At 40.0% G+C, this 16422-nt stretch overlaps 1 long non-coding RNA gene across 1 annotated transcript in view; it reads left to right on the top strand.

The window, feature by feature from the left end:
- The first annotated feature begins 219 nt into the window (after positions 1–219).
- LOC139795184 (uncharacterized) overlaps positions 220–16422 on the top strand; it is a 126361-nt gene continuing 110158 nt past the window's right edge. The window contains exons 1-2 of the long non-coding RNA XR_011725411.1: positions 220–307; positions 1137–1204. This is a non-coding gene — a long non-coding RNA (uncharacterized lncRNA). The remainder of the gene's footprint in view (positions 308–1136; positions 1205–16422) is intronic.

The following is a 16422-nucleotide window of genomic DNA, read 5'->3' as shown; positions in this document are numbered from 1 at the left end:
TAACTCCATGCAATTAAGGCATGGCTGGCATTATGCCATTGTTCGTGGGTGAAATGATTCCTATGTAAATACTCCATTTTGTACTGTTAATTGGCAAATGGTATAGAGTGTTTTGGGATCCATCTGGAGAAAAGTTACTGCATATGTTTATGGTCATTATTACTGTGTTATCTCCTTCCTTTAAGATACACAACTGCTTTATTATTTGCTTTGCTTCAGCAGAGGACTTGGTACTATACAGAAACACAAGGAGAAAATGCTAATGCCCCATGGAGCCTACAATACACTTGGCTGAGTGAGGCAATAGGTACTGAGCTGTGTGAAATACACAGGCTGAATATTCACATTTCTTATTAATGGAGGTTTAAAAATCTCTCTATTGTATTATGATTAAGATGCTTTGTGGGAGAAATGCACTGCAGTGAATGGCAAATGAGAAGAAAAGTAACTTGGTGAATAGAAAAGGAGAGGGCAAAGCCTAAAAGAGGAAGCAGAAAGATGAGAATGGGAGGATTCATGTGGGGCATTTTAGAGGTAGCTTTGAAGGAGGGAGGAGAGGTTGGGAAACTTGTGCAGATATCAAGGGAAGGAGGGAGGGAAGGGAGTTGAAAAGAAAGATAAGGGGGTGCAGAACAAAGTGATTTTAGCACTGTGATTTGTATTGGGAAATCTGGGTTGCATATTGGGGAAGATAATGACTAATGTCTGGGGACAGAGAAAAGATGGAAAGGTGAAGATGAGCTGGTGAAGCATAGAACTGTATAAGGTGTCATCTCAAGAGTGTGTAATAGAGGAGATTGGGCAGCCTTTTTGAGAAGAGAGAGCTGTTTGAGATAAAGGAAATTCAGAGGTTGATGCTGAGATATTGAAGGAAGAGGTGACTTGAAATTTCACTGAAAGGGGAAGAAGAACTGAGATAAAGGGCTGGGTTTGGAAGTGGGTTACTGAAAATCTGGCAGCCATTTCAGGAGTTGCCAATTCATTAATTAACTAATTTATCAGTTGGCTTTAAACTCAGGCAGACCTTTCTCTGAGTCTGGAAGATTCAGGCAGGCTTTTTCCTCAGAAGTAAAGTAGGAAAAATCTCTTACTGAAGTTTTGTTGTTTAAAATATTTTTTTCCTCTGTTGTTCAAAGATGCTGTGGAAATTGAAGCCTCAGATCACCAAGATATTGAGGATCCTGCATCTTTGCAAGCACATGTGGTAAGAAGGCATCTTAAAAGTAACATACTAGACCAGAGCTCAAGAGAGCTGAGTACCATTCTTGGCTTCCCTTTGCTGTATGTTGGGGTTTTGGACAAGTCATCATTTCTGGGTTTCATATCTCCATACGCTATGAACATAATAGTTTATTTCTGACTTTATCAGTCTTTTAATGTGCTCAGGATATGAGTACTGGGAGATGTTTGTCTTGGATTTGTCTTATCAAGAGATTGGCAACTCCAGTCTTTTAGTATTTAAGCAATTGGACTGGTGCTCTTTCCATCTTTATTGGCAAGAGAGGGATGAAAGGATGGCTGTATTCCAACTGCATATCTCAGAGAGATGCTTATGTTGTATAGGGTCGTTTCAGGTCTTAATGTGTCTGTGCAATGCAAAGCATAAATGGGAATACAGTCTTAGGGGGTTTAAGTTCCACAACCCTAATTTAACATCTCTTCATTGCCTTCATGAAGGCAGGTCTGAAAGTTCTGGATCAAGGATGATGTGAAGGCATTGCTAGTGTCTTGAGCTTTTACACTGTGCTGCTTCTGATATCTAAGTTGGCCATGTGGAGCTTGAATATGATTCCACATGTAGGAAATCAAAGATTCAAAATTAAAAAAAATCAGGTTATTGTTATCATGTTAATTAGCAAATTCGCAGATGACACCAAATTGGGGGAGAGTGTGGATCAGCTGGAAGGCAGGAGGGCTCTGCAGAGGGACCTGGACAGACTGGAGAGTTGGGCTGATCCCAGTGGGATGAAGTTCATCAAGGCCAAGTGCTGGGTCTTGCACTTTGGCCACAACAACCCCATGGGGAGCTCCAGGCTGGGGACAGAGTGGCTGAGAGCAGCCAGGCAGAAAGGGACCTGGGAGTCTGGATTGACAGGAAGCTGAACATGAGCCAGCAGTGTGCCCAGGTGGCCAAGAAGGCCAATGGCATCCTGGCCTGTATCAGGAACAGTGTGGCCAGCAGGTCCAAGGAAGTGATTCTGCCCCTGTACTCAGCCCTGGTGAGGCCACACCTCGAGTCCTGTGTCCAGTTCTGGGCCCCTCAGTTCAGGAAGGAGATTGAGGTGCTGGAGCAGGTCCAGAGAAGAGCAAGGAGGCTGTGAAGGGATCCAGCACAAGTCCTGTGAGGAAGGGCTGAGGGAGCTGGGGGTGTTCAGTCTGGAGAAGAGGAGGCTCAGGGGAGACCTCATCACTCTCTACAAATCCCTGAAAGGAGGTTGGAGGCAGGGGGGGTTGGTCTCTTCTCCCAGTTAGCTACCAGTAAGACAAGAGGGCATGGACTTAAGCTCTGTCAGGGGAGGTTTAGGTTAGATATTAGGAAGAAATTCTTTGCAGAGAGGGTGATCAGACACTGGAATGGGCTGCCCAGGGAGGTGGTAGATTCTCTGTCCCTGGAGGTTTTTAAGAAGAGACTGATGTGGCACTCAGTGCCATGGTCTGGTAACAACAGTGGTAGTGGTTTAAGGGTTGGACTTGATGATCTCAGAGGTCCTTTCCAACCCTGATGGTTCTGTTATTATCCACTGGCTGTGGCAGTTGCATGGTATCAGCTGAAACTGCTGCATAAAGTCTTTCTGATGTGAGGGCTCACACATGAAAATTTTTGTAAATAGAGAAAACAACTGTATCTTGTATAAGTAGGCTGTGTGCGTTCATGTGGAACACTTAAACAAATGGGAAGTAATGTTTAAAATACACAGTTAAATATTACTTTGATAAACGTGAGGATTTTTATGTATCAGATAATTTTGGGCTTATGCAGTACAACAGTGTCTGCCTAGTAATAACCAATAGTAGTTGATTTCCTGCTTAAATATCAGTTGAAAATCTTCAATTTCCTGCTTTCAGCCTCACGGTCATTCATTGCACGTGGTGCTGCTGAACACCACTGTGATTTGTCTGTTAAGTACTTAACATTCTATGTATATGTGTATATTTAAGTCTGATTCCATCAGGCTAGATTCTAAGACATTACTTATGTTGAGTTGTACATGACTGCTTTCAGTGCAACAAGTTTTTAGGCCAAATGAAGGTGCTTTTCTTCTAGAGTAAGCATTTCCAGAACAGCCCATGACTTACTGAATCAATTATTAGAAAAATCCTGAAAATTGTTGGGTTTTTAAAATTTTTTTTATTCCTCCTTAGCAGATTAATTAAATGTATGAAACGCAAATCTGTTTTAATGATTTAATGATCTATTTTAATTATTTCATCTTGAGGAATATCAAGCCTTTTACTGGAAAAGCTGACTGTATCAAAAATATGGCGAAGAGATGTTGGTGAAAGGGAGGCTAGGATTTGTTTTTCCAAACTGCTTTTTCTTGTGATGCTGGGTTTTTTTTCCTTCTGGTCCATTTTTTCCTCTGAAATCTGAACCAAAATGGCAGACAAGATCATAGGCATAAGGCGTACATGAGGTGGCATTCTGGGCTGGAAAACCATCTTCAGTGCTGCACTGTACATCATCCCTCTTTCCATATGTCTTTGCTTACTAGTGGGGATGAGTAGGTGTTGAAGTAGGAGGCGCTACCTGAATCATCTGAGGAAGAAATAAATTGCTTGAGCAGGGAATCACCCATCGTCTTATCTGCAGGTAGACAGGTACCCTACTTTTGAAGTGCTCAGGTGGCTGTGTTTTGAGAAATGTACTTTGTCTGGCTTTCTTTTCAGTTTCAAAACTCCCTCTACTAGATGTTTACACTCCTTCGAGGAGAGCTTCTTGTTAGTGTCAAGTGAGGCAGATGCTTTGGCTTGAGCTGGTGGTAATAGTGCTGTTTGGGGGCCGACAAGCTGGGTGAGTGTGCAGTGTGGTTGTGTACATCCTCTTCAGTCACCAGTGCTGTGTGTTTAACTTCTCAATATGTTCCATCTGTGGTAGCTAACGTGGGTATGGAATTTATGACTGCAAAGACTGTAACATACCACAATACAGGAGTGCCTCTTGGGATGAAATTATGTTTTTAATCAGTACATTGAATGTTGTAGTTGATTGACAGATGGCTTTTTCTGTTTTCTGGAATGAATGTACTCTAACTTAATTGTAACAAGGGTATCACATCTTGTATAACACCTTTCATGTTAACGGGTATTACAGAATTTTAAAATCCATGTGTAAGGAACACTTTACGCACCATGGAAATGCAACCACCTTGGGTAAAATGCAGAGAATTTACGTAGGGAGAATGTAATTACCCGTGCTGGAATTTGGCCAGCACATGGAGATTAAAACCCCTAATCTTACAAAGAGTACCATGGGATCTCTAATGACCACAAATGGTCAGATCACAATTTTATGTCTCTGCCTATAATGCTTTACTACAGCAAGGGTATTTTCAGTTGTGTAGTGCACTCATTATAATTATGCAGCTAATTTTATTTTCATTGTAATTTCCATTAATAAAGTTACAAAAGTAACACTAAAATATACCAACAAAAATATATGACATGATACTATGTTAAATACATTTGGGGGGCATATTCTGCTGTCATTTCTATTGGTAACTTTTTAGAAACCAATGAAATTCCTCCGGGTTTGTACTGGAATAACTGACAACAGAAGTTTTCTTTCCAGGAGAGCATTTTTATGCATGTGTATTGTAGATATGTTTGAAAAGTTAAATATTTATATTTAATATGGGAGAGTCTTTCTTCTTTTATTTTTAAAACCGTAAAATTGTTAACAGACCCATGAAAAAAAAAAAAAAATTACGGCTCTATGTCTGCTGGTTAACCTTCACCACAAAAATTGATCTGTGGGAATTTCTCACAGTGTAACATACTGTATCCAATTCCATAGTTATTACTGTAAACCTATTAGTGCCACCTGGGTTTGCATATCCGCAGTGCTGTCCAAGTGAAGACAGATTAGCTCTATCACATGTTATGCCAGAGGGACAGCCTCACGAGGAGTCTGCCCTCGGGGAGAAAAAAAAGGGCTCAGACCTTTAATGAGAATACAGTGCTTTATAATAGCATTTGGTGGCCTAGAGATTTTCTGTCAAGTCATTTCAAATTAAACTGGCAGCCTTGCAATGTTCAGCCCATATGAGGTTTTGTGTGGTGTATATTGTTAATGTTAAACCAATTCTCACACAAAATCAACAGAACATACAGGAGCAATGTTTGCATCGGTCCCCTTCTTTTTGATGTCTGTGCCTTTATAAGCTACTGAAAAGCTACTGCTTTTTCAAGAGCAAAATTTAACTTTGGGCTGAATTCTTAATGTGTGAATTCAGACAATTTATTTGTGAAATTATTTGTAAATAATTACACTTTTAAATATAGTGTAATAATGAAATTAGAACCAATCTAGGAATGAACTGAACGGTTTGTTACCAATTAGTGTGACTCCACTCCCACTCCTCAGGCTGACTCCCACTGAAAGGGTACAGGATTTGCCCCTGAGGACTCAATTTATTTCTGATGCTCCCAGGACTTTCTTTTTTTAAAATGTAACATCTATGAGATATTTTAGTCCTTCTAGTGTCTGAAAATTAAAAAAGCTGATGACACTTTGAGATAAATTGCTACCATCACGCAGGGAGTGTTTTCCTTAAGATTTTCCTGCATGTTTTTATTTAGGACTTAGCTTGAAAACCACGCACTGGTGTCCTCTTCCTTTGGGGCAGATTAGGACCCAGACCCTTAGAAGTGTTTAAGTACCATGTTCAATGGAATTCAAGAACTGGGCACCTGGTTAGCTTTGAAGATCCCAGTTTACATGGCCAGTTAGGCAGTGGCCTAGGGGTACCTGCAGGGTTTTGAAAGTTCATGAGCTCTGTTACATTTAATGATAAAGGATATAGTTTTATAATTTTAAGTGCAGAACATTAACCATGACTACCACAAGACAGTATTACATCGAAGTTTGCTGTCTAAGCTGAGCAGTAAGTTTTGTAAACTGGAAAGCCTAATACACTGAGATGAGTGAAGAAAGGGGCTGTTGCTGTGTTTTTGAGCTACAGGTTTCTTAGTCCAGAACTGTACAGATGCTAGATGAATAAGATTAGTTATGTAATACTAAGATCAGGTTTTGCTTTTATTAGGGAGCATGTATTTTCCACATTTTCCCTGGGATCTTCCCAGGGAATATGGGAACTTCCATCCCATATCTGGTATTTGCACATTTGTAAATATGGCATGAGTGATTACTTTTTTTAGAGTTATCTGAGTAAAAATGAAGCACCACAGTCATGAAACAAGTTTGTATTTCCCTTTTTATTTAATATAATCCTTGTTTTGGGATACAGTCCAATACAGTGATTTCATAATATCCCTTACTCTCTGTATTCTGTTTTGTAATTGAAGGAAAAGTGATGACAGAAAATCTTACTAATGTGATCACATATGTAGCTGTAAAAAGAAAAATCCAAATCTTGCTTCCCCAAATTAGAGGAGTTGGTCTGCTGCACTTGGTAAGAGATTTACACTCCCAGAGCAAGCATGACTTTTATCATGTGTGGTGTAAGTTTATTTTTTTTTCCTGTCAGCTAAATGTGTTGTCTTAGTTCAGTGCATGTACCTTAGGCAGAGTTTAGCTCAGTTTTCTTAATTTGCAACACTAAACCAAATTAATCTGTGCTGCAATACCACTGATCTCTTTGGAGTTACTAAATAATTGGATTTGACCTCATACACTTTTCACCGAGTGCTACCCTGCTTTTCAGGGAGGGTAACACAATAACTGTTTTCTATTTCTGCACTCAAACATAAACACCCTTCATTTTTTTTTCTTTTAATTCATGCTAGAGAAAGGAGAGAAGACAAAGAAATACTAAATAATAAAAATTTCTTGTGACATTATAATGGTAGGAATTCTGCTGCTGTTGCATCTGGTTATTTTCACAATCAACTGTCCTTCTGCAAAAGTGGGGTTCAGCTCACATGAAGGTGATACTGTGAAGGGTCCTGTTTCTTTCCATTGACGGTAAAGGAATCTTAGATTATTAACTCCAAAATAGCTACAGTTAAAGGGAAAAAAAAGCCCAAGCTAAATGTTAAAGTACCTTGCCACTATCTCTAGTGGTGCCTTTGAAGTTCAAATGCTAGCAGTCAAATTCTTCAGTGTGGCTTGAACAAGCTGTGTCCGATATGGGAAGGTGGATAAAGCCGGGTGTCTCTCTGATGCTGCATGAACTGGATTAATATTTTTTTTTTCCTAAACTTGTGACTATATTCATATGCCAAGTCTTGGTAACAGAAGAAGAGGATGCATGAGCCTTTCTCTCTGAAATTCTTGATCTTCATTCTGTGTTTCGGTCTCAAAATGATGATGTATGCATTAAGGTTTACTGCATGTGGGCAACACTGGGGTTACATAAAATCCATACATGTGAAGAACTTTCTGATTGTGTGTAAGTATTTGCAGCTTTGGATCTAAGAAACAAACTCATACTGGCAGAATCAGTAAACAAGTCTGTTTTCTGAGGAATAATTGGCTTAAGATGACTTTATATTGAATAGGATCCTGAGACCCTAATTTGAAAGTTACTTTTATATGTCAGATTCAGATATATATTAAATAGATCATATGAGTTATAGCCAGTTGATTTGATCAGTTATTAAGACTTGAGATACTGAACCTAATTCTGTACTTTCCTAGAGCCTCTATGGTCTGACTTTAATAATATAAGATTCATGTAAGGTGTTACTTCCATTTTAGCATTGCTTCCATAGTTAGCATTTCTGCCTGATGAGGAGCCCGGAAAATAAGGCCCTAATAGTAACATGTCTTTGTATTCAATGCAGTACAGGTCATATGTCTGCATTAGTGAGCAGTGCAGACCTACAGCAATACAACTGCAGAAGAGAGCTGTTGGTGCTTGAGACCTGGTGCTCAAGTTGTGCACATTTCTGGAGTACTTCAGGCTGATGCTAGTCTAGTCCTGTGGCCTGAATGTCAGTAATCTAAGTGATGAAATTAAGGCTCTTGGGAACACATTTTTCTGCTTTAGCTCTGCAGCCACCCTGCATTGTGAGCTCAAGTGCTGTAAATAGGGATGGTTGGTAAATTCAACTCAAAAGAGTCCTTGTGATCCCAGCTAAAGCAGCAGCATAGAGGAACCCACATGGAGTATTGTGCATGGGAGTTGCTCACTTCATTAAGTGACTACTTTTAAATCTTAATTTGTTTTCCTTGAGACCACGTATGAATTGTTCTGCCATCACCAACCCATTCAGGAAAAGCCAATGCAGGTGTGTGGCTCCTGAGATAATCAACCAAAGGTTTCTACTTCTCTGGCCTTGTTGTAGAAGTGTATTAGTGTGAGCCGATTAGCAGTGTTGATATGCAATGCAGCTGTGTGATCTGAATGTCCTTACTGAAGAGGCATTGATCAGTCAGTCAGCCTAGTAGTGTACTTTAAATAATTTTTTCCTCCTTGTAGGGTGTATTGGTATGCCACTGAACACATACTGAACATATCACCTTTGAGTATCACTAATACATATACTCAGCAATGAGGCTTGTGGTACTTATATAGATACAAATAAGAAGAACCACAAGGTGGAGAATAAATTTGAAACTATCTTGTTGAGGGAGGAATGGTACTACAAGTAAAAGAAAAAAAATCAGTATAGAAACTAGATCCAAACATATTGCTTATTGTGCCTTTGCAATTCTCCTTTAAAACTTCTGATGGTCTTTAAACTGTTGTAATAATGTTTCAAAAGAAATGTAGTTTTACAGAGTGACTTTTCTGGGAATAGAATGAGATGGAACATCTGTCCTTCTGAAGTGTTAGAATTGCTTGGCTGAAGCAAATGCAAGATGAAAAAAAAATGGAGATAAAAAGACAGTTGAAAAAAATAGGACTTGTTAATCTTTTCTTTAAAATACGTACTAAACTCCTCAAGTTAGATTTACTCATACTATTTCCTCTATTTTATACTACTACATCTTCCCACATAACAGCCAAGTTAAAAAAGGAAAAAAGTTAAATTGGTTTCATTACGGAGATAATAGCGTATGCTAGGACAATTGAAAGAGTCTGATACATTTTCTGATCACAAAATAATTATGTATTTTTTAAATGATGTGAGTGAAAAGATATGATGTTCGACTCTTGTATCATATTGCCAGCATCTCTGCTAATTATTATGATGCTTATTTTGTTCTAAGCTGTTACTGGAGATAACATATTGGAATAAACAACCATTAAGCCTTCCATGCCAGAAAGCACTTTAAGACTAGTGAAAGGTAACATTTTCTTTTTTAAAGGAGCCAGTAATCTATTTTCATGGTGTTCTGTAAACCCTATTATCAGGGCTGCAGATTCCTACACATGACCAGTCTTCAGTAGTGAACAAAAATGGCATCTAAATCCCAAGTGACACTGTTAAGTACTTGGCAGCAGAAGGTCTCTTCTGAGGAAGATTAAGTTAATGGAAGCATTTGGGTAACATCTGCATGACTCTTCGTCCCGGTATGGCCAACTCACACTGCCACAACACGTGACGGAGGATTTCTTTGATTATCACTTAAGAACAAAACTGGCTGAAGTTCCTTCCCAGGCGTTCATCAGGCTGTAAGGTATGTCTGAGGGTGTATAGGCAGTCCTGACAGGCACAGCTATAAAGGGTGGCCTGTAAGGACTTTGAAGAGGACTTAATAAAAATCAGATTATTCATTTAATGAAAAGTAAAAGAAATTGGGGAAGATTTGTTGTTCTAGCTGCTGTTTATTTGTATTATTTACTGCAAGACTTACTGTCTTGTCCGAGTGCTGCCACAGGCACACAGAGCCTCATTAATACAGGCGATTAATGCACTCGCCCTTCACCTCAGTTGACCTGAATTTAAATCTGTTATTTTTTTACAAGTTGGAGGAGTTCATTGGCCTTTCTTTATCCCCTAGTTGGTGTCTTTCCAGCTCATAAAACCACTTCGGAATTTGGCATAAGTGCTGTTTTCTGGTGTGAAGAGCCCCAGGGTTGCAGCAGCAGGGAAAGGGGCTGAGGGATACCTGGGAAGGCGAGTGGGGAACCTCATCCAGGGATTGATTGTGTTGCAGTGGCTTTGCTTGCTTTTGTTGACTCCCATCTGAAGCTGGGGAGATCCTCACTTGTACACGTGATGCAGAACTGGTTTCCATGCTCAGGTTAAACAGTGGCTCGGTTTAGTTTTCTGCAGGACAAATACCAAGAGAAGGATGAGGGGAACATGAGCCAGTCAGTTATAATAGTACTGAATGGCACAAACTGAATGGTTTTGAGATTTGCTGACAGTAAGGACCTGGCAGAGTGGAATAGAAGCCTTAAATTTTTTCTAAAAGGTTTTATTCTCTACTGGTTGTTCCCACTCTTTCAATCATTGCTGTCATCAAAAGGTGATTTTCATCAGCAGCTACAGGGGGGACCTCCAGACCAATGCTAGTGCCATAGACGTGCATTCTCCTCTTTATTCTAAGATCTGGCTAACTGGAAAATCATCTCGACTTGCTATTCCAAGATTTAGAAGAAGAGGTGAAAAATTACTGCAAGTTTGAAAAGAGTTCCATCCTGAGAAAAGAGAAGATGCTCAGAAATTATTTTTTTCCCATTTAAAAGGAGTGTTTGAGAGGATATTGTTATTTTCCAGAAGAAAATCTTGGAAACTGGATTTAAAATTCATGTATATGAACAGGACACTCAGCATTTTTGGTAATTATACAAAAAAGTAAAATTTGAAGAACACAAATCAGCCTGAAAATAAATTAAAAAAAATAATCAACATACCACAAACCAGTTTCAGAGTTTCACAGAAAAGAAACACTAATCAAGGCAAAACAACTTTTGGTAACCAAACTCTGTTATCAAGTTACCATTCAGTTCTGAGCATTAGAGAAGTGTAATTCAGATCTGTTTGCTGAAATTTGTCTTTTGGGTTTTTTTAGCTCCAAATTCTAACATCACCATAAGAAAATTTGACAAGTTGTTAATTTCTAGAAAGTATCAATTTTCTTCGAGGTATGTATTTCTAGAATTTCCAAAAATTTTGTTTAGGTAGAGGAGGAGTAGTTTTACACTGCATTTACTTTTTCTTTAATCTCTCTAAAAGGAAAGGCATTGGCAAACAAAGATTGGTTTTGCCTGCAGATTTCATCTTTGAATGATACTTTGTGTTTTAGGATGTAGTAGACAAGCAGAACTCTGGTTCCAGATCTTCTTTACTTCTTGTTGTTGATTACCAACATTTTAAAAATTTTTATTTTATTTTTTTATCTTTAATAATGCTGTTTTCCTGGCAGAGCCATTTGGAAAGAGACAGTGAGAATCTGCTTCAGGGCAACGTCAGCCAGCTTAAAGCAAAGTTTTCATTGGGTTACATTAACCCACCAGCCTTTGTAATAGGAATGAAGAGCTCTGTGGTAGGCACAGCTCTCTCTTTCAGAGGGGATCTTCTAGCAGCAGTTTCCTCAATGAGCAGTTGACCACCACTTTCGAAGATTTTCAGTGTTTGGACATAGCAGTTGCTCCCACCAATGCCACTGTTTAATGTGACATCAAATTGCAGTGCTTCGTGGGGTGGCAGGGCTCATCACAGGGCCGGGAGTTTTCCAATTGAATGTGCAGTGAGGTAAGGAGTTTGTATTTCTTAAGAATGAACAGATGAGTTCTTATGAACTGGTTTAGTTAAAAAACAAAACAAAAGCATAAGACACCAGACCCACTCATAGTGTAATAATAGCAGATTTTATTTCATAAGCATTACTAAACTTCTGATCCTACTGACCTACCCACTTTGGTGACTGGACAGAAAGACAAGAAGACTGTTGCTAAACCAGAGCCTGTTCATCACATTCACAGCAGTGTCAGCATGGAAGCAAAGTGTCTACCTCAGAAAGTTTGGTGAGGAGGGAGGTGTGAAGATTGATAGGACCTGTGAAGCCAGACCCTGTCTCAGCCCCAGTTCATAATCTGCACTTCTGTGAAGAAGTTTAAATCTCAGCCAAGTTTCTATGCCTTTAATTTGGTGAAAGAAATGTACTTTTTATGAAGTCTGAACACCAGTGTCTGGCAATACTGCATGTTGGCATTGACCTGAACACCTTGCAGATGAGTTTAAATGGTGGTTGTTACATACGAATGCTAAAGGCCTGTCATGAACTAAAGGATGTTCATTTCCAAACCAATGCCAACCTTGTTAATCTGTCAAAAACAATCTTAAAACTGGTGCATTTCTTTCTGATGGATTATATTCCTTGGTCCAGATCCTCAGATGGTGCATACAATTGTTGATATAAAGCAAGGGATGGTGGTTTGCAACAGCTGAAGCTTTGGGTGCCTGGGGGTATGTATGTATGTTATATGTGGCCTGGATATTTATTATAGGGCTGGATTGCATGCAGGGAATCTGATGGTGTACGCCAAGAGAAGAAATAAAGAAAATTCTCTTTCCACAGAGTGCTGTCAAAATTCTGCTTTTGTACTTTGAATCACTGGGGCTTTAGCCATTAGGCATGCAATTGTTTAAAGATGTCGTAAATATTTCTGATATCCTGTTAAATGCAGTCTGCTATGGCTACTAAACTTTGCTTGAGTACTGAACTCAGGGGGGTAATGATAATATTGATTTACCTACGTGTAGTGTGTAGTATATCAGTATTATATTATCAGACATGACTTTATTTTAGTAGAAACTTTACAATACAAATCTAATCTGATTAGTTTTATGTGATCTCTGACTCTGGATGTTGGAAATAGATTGCAGCTTGCGTTGTAATGGTTTTGTTCAACACAGCACATGGCTTTTCAAAAGCATTTAGGTCCTGTATCTGGTTTGGGGTAATCCCAAGCACCGATACAGTGACTGGCTTGAGAGCAATCCTGAAGAAAAGGACTTGGGGTACTAGTGGGTAAGAAGCTCAACATAAGCCATCAGTATACACTTGCAGCCCCAAAAGCCAACCCTATCATGGGCTGCATCAAGAAAAGTGTGGCCATCAGGCTGAGGGAGATGATTGTCCCTCTCTTATCCACTCCTGTGAGACCCCACCTGGAGTACTGTGTCCTGTTCTGGAGCCCCTATTACAAGGAAGATATGGGTGTGCTGGAATGTGTCCAAAGAGGACCATTGAACGTTGATATTCTTGTTTGAAAGTCATCCTTTTAGAGGCACTGAGCTGTGTCATACTGTCTGAAGGATCCTGGAAACTTGATGCTGAACAGGATTCAGAGTGGCTTAGGAGCAGAAAATATCTTCTCTTACTTGCTGCCTGTTGAGAAGGATTCCTGTTGTACCTCAGTTCTTGCTGCTACTCCTAATCTGCCTGCGAGGGAGAGAAAGCCTTGCTATAAGCCTTTCATCAGAGAGTGGACAATGGGGAGACTTGGTTACATGGTGCATACTGGGGCCCAGTTTAACTTTGCTTCATCTTTCCAGAAGTCCCAGAACTCTTAAAAAATGTGGGTGGAGATTGATTGATTGCAAATGCTTACTATGCCATTAAAAACAGTACGAACAGCCAACACAGACTCCATCTTTTCTCCTCTTCTCTCTCTTACTCGTTTGTTGCATATATTTCTCCTCATTTGAACCAGAAAGGGAAATGGTGTGGATATGGACGAGAAGCAGGAATGCTCAACATGTCTGCAGCATGCTCACAACAGCCCTGTTGTGTGATACACAACTAGCAAGAGAAGAACTTCGGGCTTGTGGTTGACCTTGTGGCCGAGCTCCCTGGCTGGTGGAGCAGCTGCAGAGGCAGCTGGGCCAAGCTGGCTGTGAGGAGATGGGGAAGTAGATGGGCTCTGGCCATTGCTCATCCCTTCCCCTTCCTTCTACTCAGAGTTGTGCAGGGAGTTCTTTTGCTCAGAGGATGTTAGGACACAAGTGGTGTCTCCACTGAACCACAGAGAGGAACAGCTACCAGAGTTGCTGAAATAGGGACTGTTAGACTGCTACAAGAGCTTGCTGCACTTCTGGAGGAATTTCTGTGCCCCATCTTTCACTGGAGCTCCTTCTCTCTCCTGTCCCTGCATCTCCCCACTCCCCACAGTCCTCTGACTTAATTTTTCTCCTTGTCTGCTCTGTTTTATATTCAGCTCTCCTGGCCTGGTCTTTCCCCATAACTCCTTGTTTCTTTTAGTTCCACAGACCCCACTTTTATCTAAAACCTGTTCAGAGGAGGTCCTCTTGTGTTTTTTTTTTACTTAAGTTGTTTGTATCACACAGTTTGCTGGATGTATAACTGCTTCTCCTCCATCCTTTCCTGCTTCATTCTTTGTTTTGGATGAGAGCTCCAGGTAGGGCCTGGCTGCAGCTTTATGTGTACAGAGCCTAGCATGACTGAAGGTGCTCCATTTTCAGTAGTCCTTAGGCACTGATGTTGTAAGCAGAATTAATAGTAATTTGAGTGGATGCAATTGCCAGTGTGCCCACAGACTTAAAATGCAACTGTGGGAAAGTAAGTCTCCTGGTATCTCTAATCACTATCTGTAAAATAATACTTTCCTTCTAGCTTTTAAATAAGAATACATGGTTGAAATTAAATTGGATTTCTAAATCTCTTTCACCATGAATAATCTTCTGTGTGATTAGCCAGAGAAGTTAGGTATGCAGTTGTTTTCAAATGGTAGATTTTAGGCTTGCCTGTCTGCTTCTCAGATGTTACAGGATTCTGTAGTGTCAAGTACCCATTTGCAGATCATACATCCACATGTGTACACAGACACACATCTCACTTCCCTTGCTGCTCATGCTTTGGGCAAACCCAATGGAAAATTTCAAGAAATAGGCATGTGGCACAAGACTGCTGCAAACTTTGTATCCTCACACCAACTTGTCCCTGCATGGATAGAGTAGCAGTGGCAACACCTGTGTGTATGCATGTTTGCATGACTAGCACATTCTTAAACAAGAAACAATGCAATGGTCAGAGCTTATTGCTCTTGCATGAGCCCATGCAACAGTGTTTAAGATGTGGATAAGTGCAATGAGAGTAGTGCAGTGTATTTTATAATCATACTCGTCCAGCTCAAGGAAATACAGTGTGTCTCACTATTTATGGATCACAAATATTTTGAGATCCTCTGATTAAAGGCAGCACTGAAATACAAAGCATTGCAACAGAACCATGCTAATTTGCATGGCTGACTGGGAGACCCTTTGTGGCCAAGTTAGTTTTGTAATTTACTGAAAGTGCAAATACTCAGTGTATTTTGACAATATATCCGTTTTAGTTATTTACAATACTTAATGGCTTCCTAGTAGTTGCTCAATAGCATTTCTTATGAAAATCAGTGAAATCTTATTCAGAGAGGCTGAAAGGGACCAGGTGTTCAGGGATGCTGGACAGAGAGGAAGGCAGGGGTCCCTTTCTTCTCTCACCTGCACGCTGGCTGCTTGCCACTGCAGTCTAACTCAGCCTACTCTCTCTCCTCAGAAGTTCTGGAAAACTGCACTGTGGCTTGATTAGGGACTAGTTAAAAAAGAGTAATTTTTGCATGTACTACATGGTGTGCAGGTGAGTATGTCTTGTACTATGCTATTGATAAATGGGTCACTATTACTAGTTATCAGTTGATAATAGGGGGCAGATCAGAAGAAAAAATGTTTTCCCTTTAAAGCAGGGCTTACAAGTTTGGAAATAAAACTAATCTTAAAGTGAAGTTCTTTGGTGTCTGACAGGGGCTGAGTTTGCTTAAAATGAGAGTTTGCTTAAATATGCTTAAATGAGGTTTCAGATGACACAGCTTTCAAGTATCAATGTTTTTGTCATACGGATATTAGTATAGACAATGTTTGCTGCTAAGTACAAAGGATATCTCACAACCTAGCAACCCAATGAACAAGAAATTCTAAACACTGTGATATGACAGTCTCAGGCTAGTGCAAGGTCTAGAGCATAAGTCTTATGAGGAGCATCTGAGGGAACTGGGGTTGTTTAGTCTGGAGAAAAGCAGTCTGAGTGGAACCATTATAATTTTCTTTCTACTAGCTGATGGAGATTGCAGCAAGGTAGGAATTGGTCTCTTCTCCCAACTAACAAGCAGTAGAGCAAGAGGAAATGGCCTCAAGTTGTGCCAGGTGAGGTTTAGGTTGGACATTAGGAAAAATGTCTTCACTGGAAGTGTTACCAAGTATTGTAACAGGTTGCCCAGGGAAGTGGTTGAGTCCCCATCCCTGGAGGCATTTAAAAGACGTGCAGATGCAGTGCTTAGGGGCATGGTTTAGTGGTGTATTTGGTAGTGTTAGGTTTAGCAGTTGGACTTCATGATCTTTTCT

Source organism: Heliangelus exortis, chromosome 3 (assembly GCF_036169615.1).
Source record: "Heliangelus exortis chromosome 3, bHelExo1.hap1, whole genome shotgun sequence".
NCBI lineage: Eukaryota > Metazoa > Chordata > Aves > Apodiformes > Trochilidae > Heliangelus > Heliangelus exortis.
This window is presented reverse-complemented; position numbering and strand designations above follow the sequence as displayed.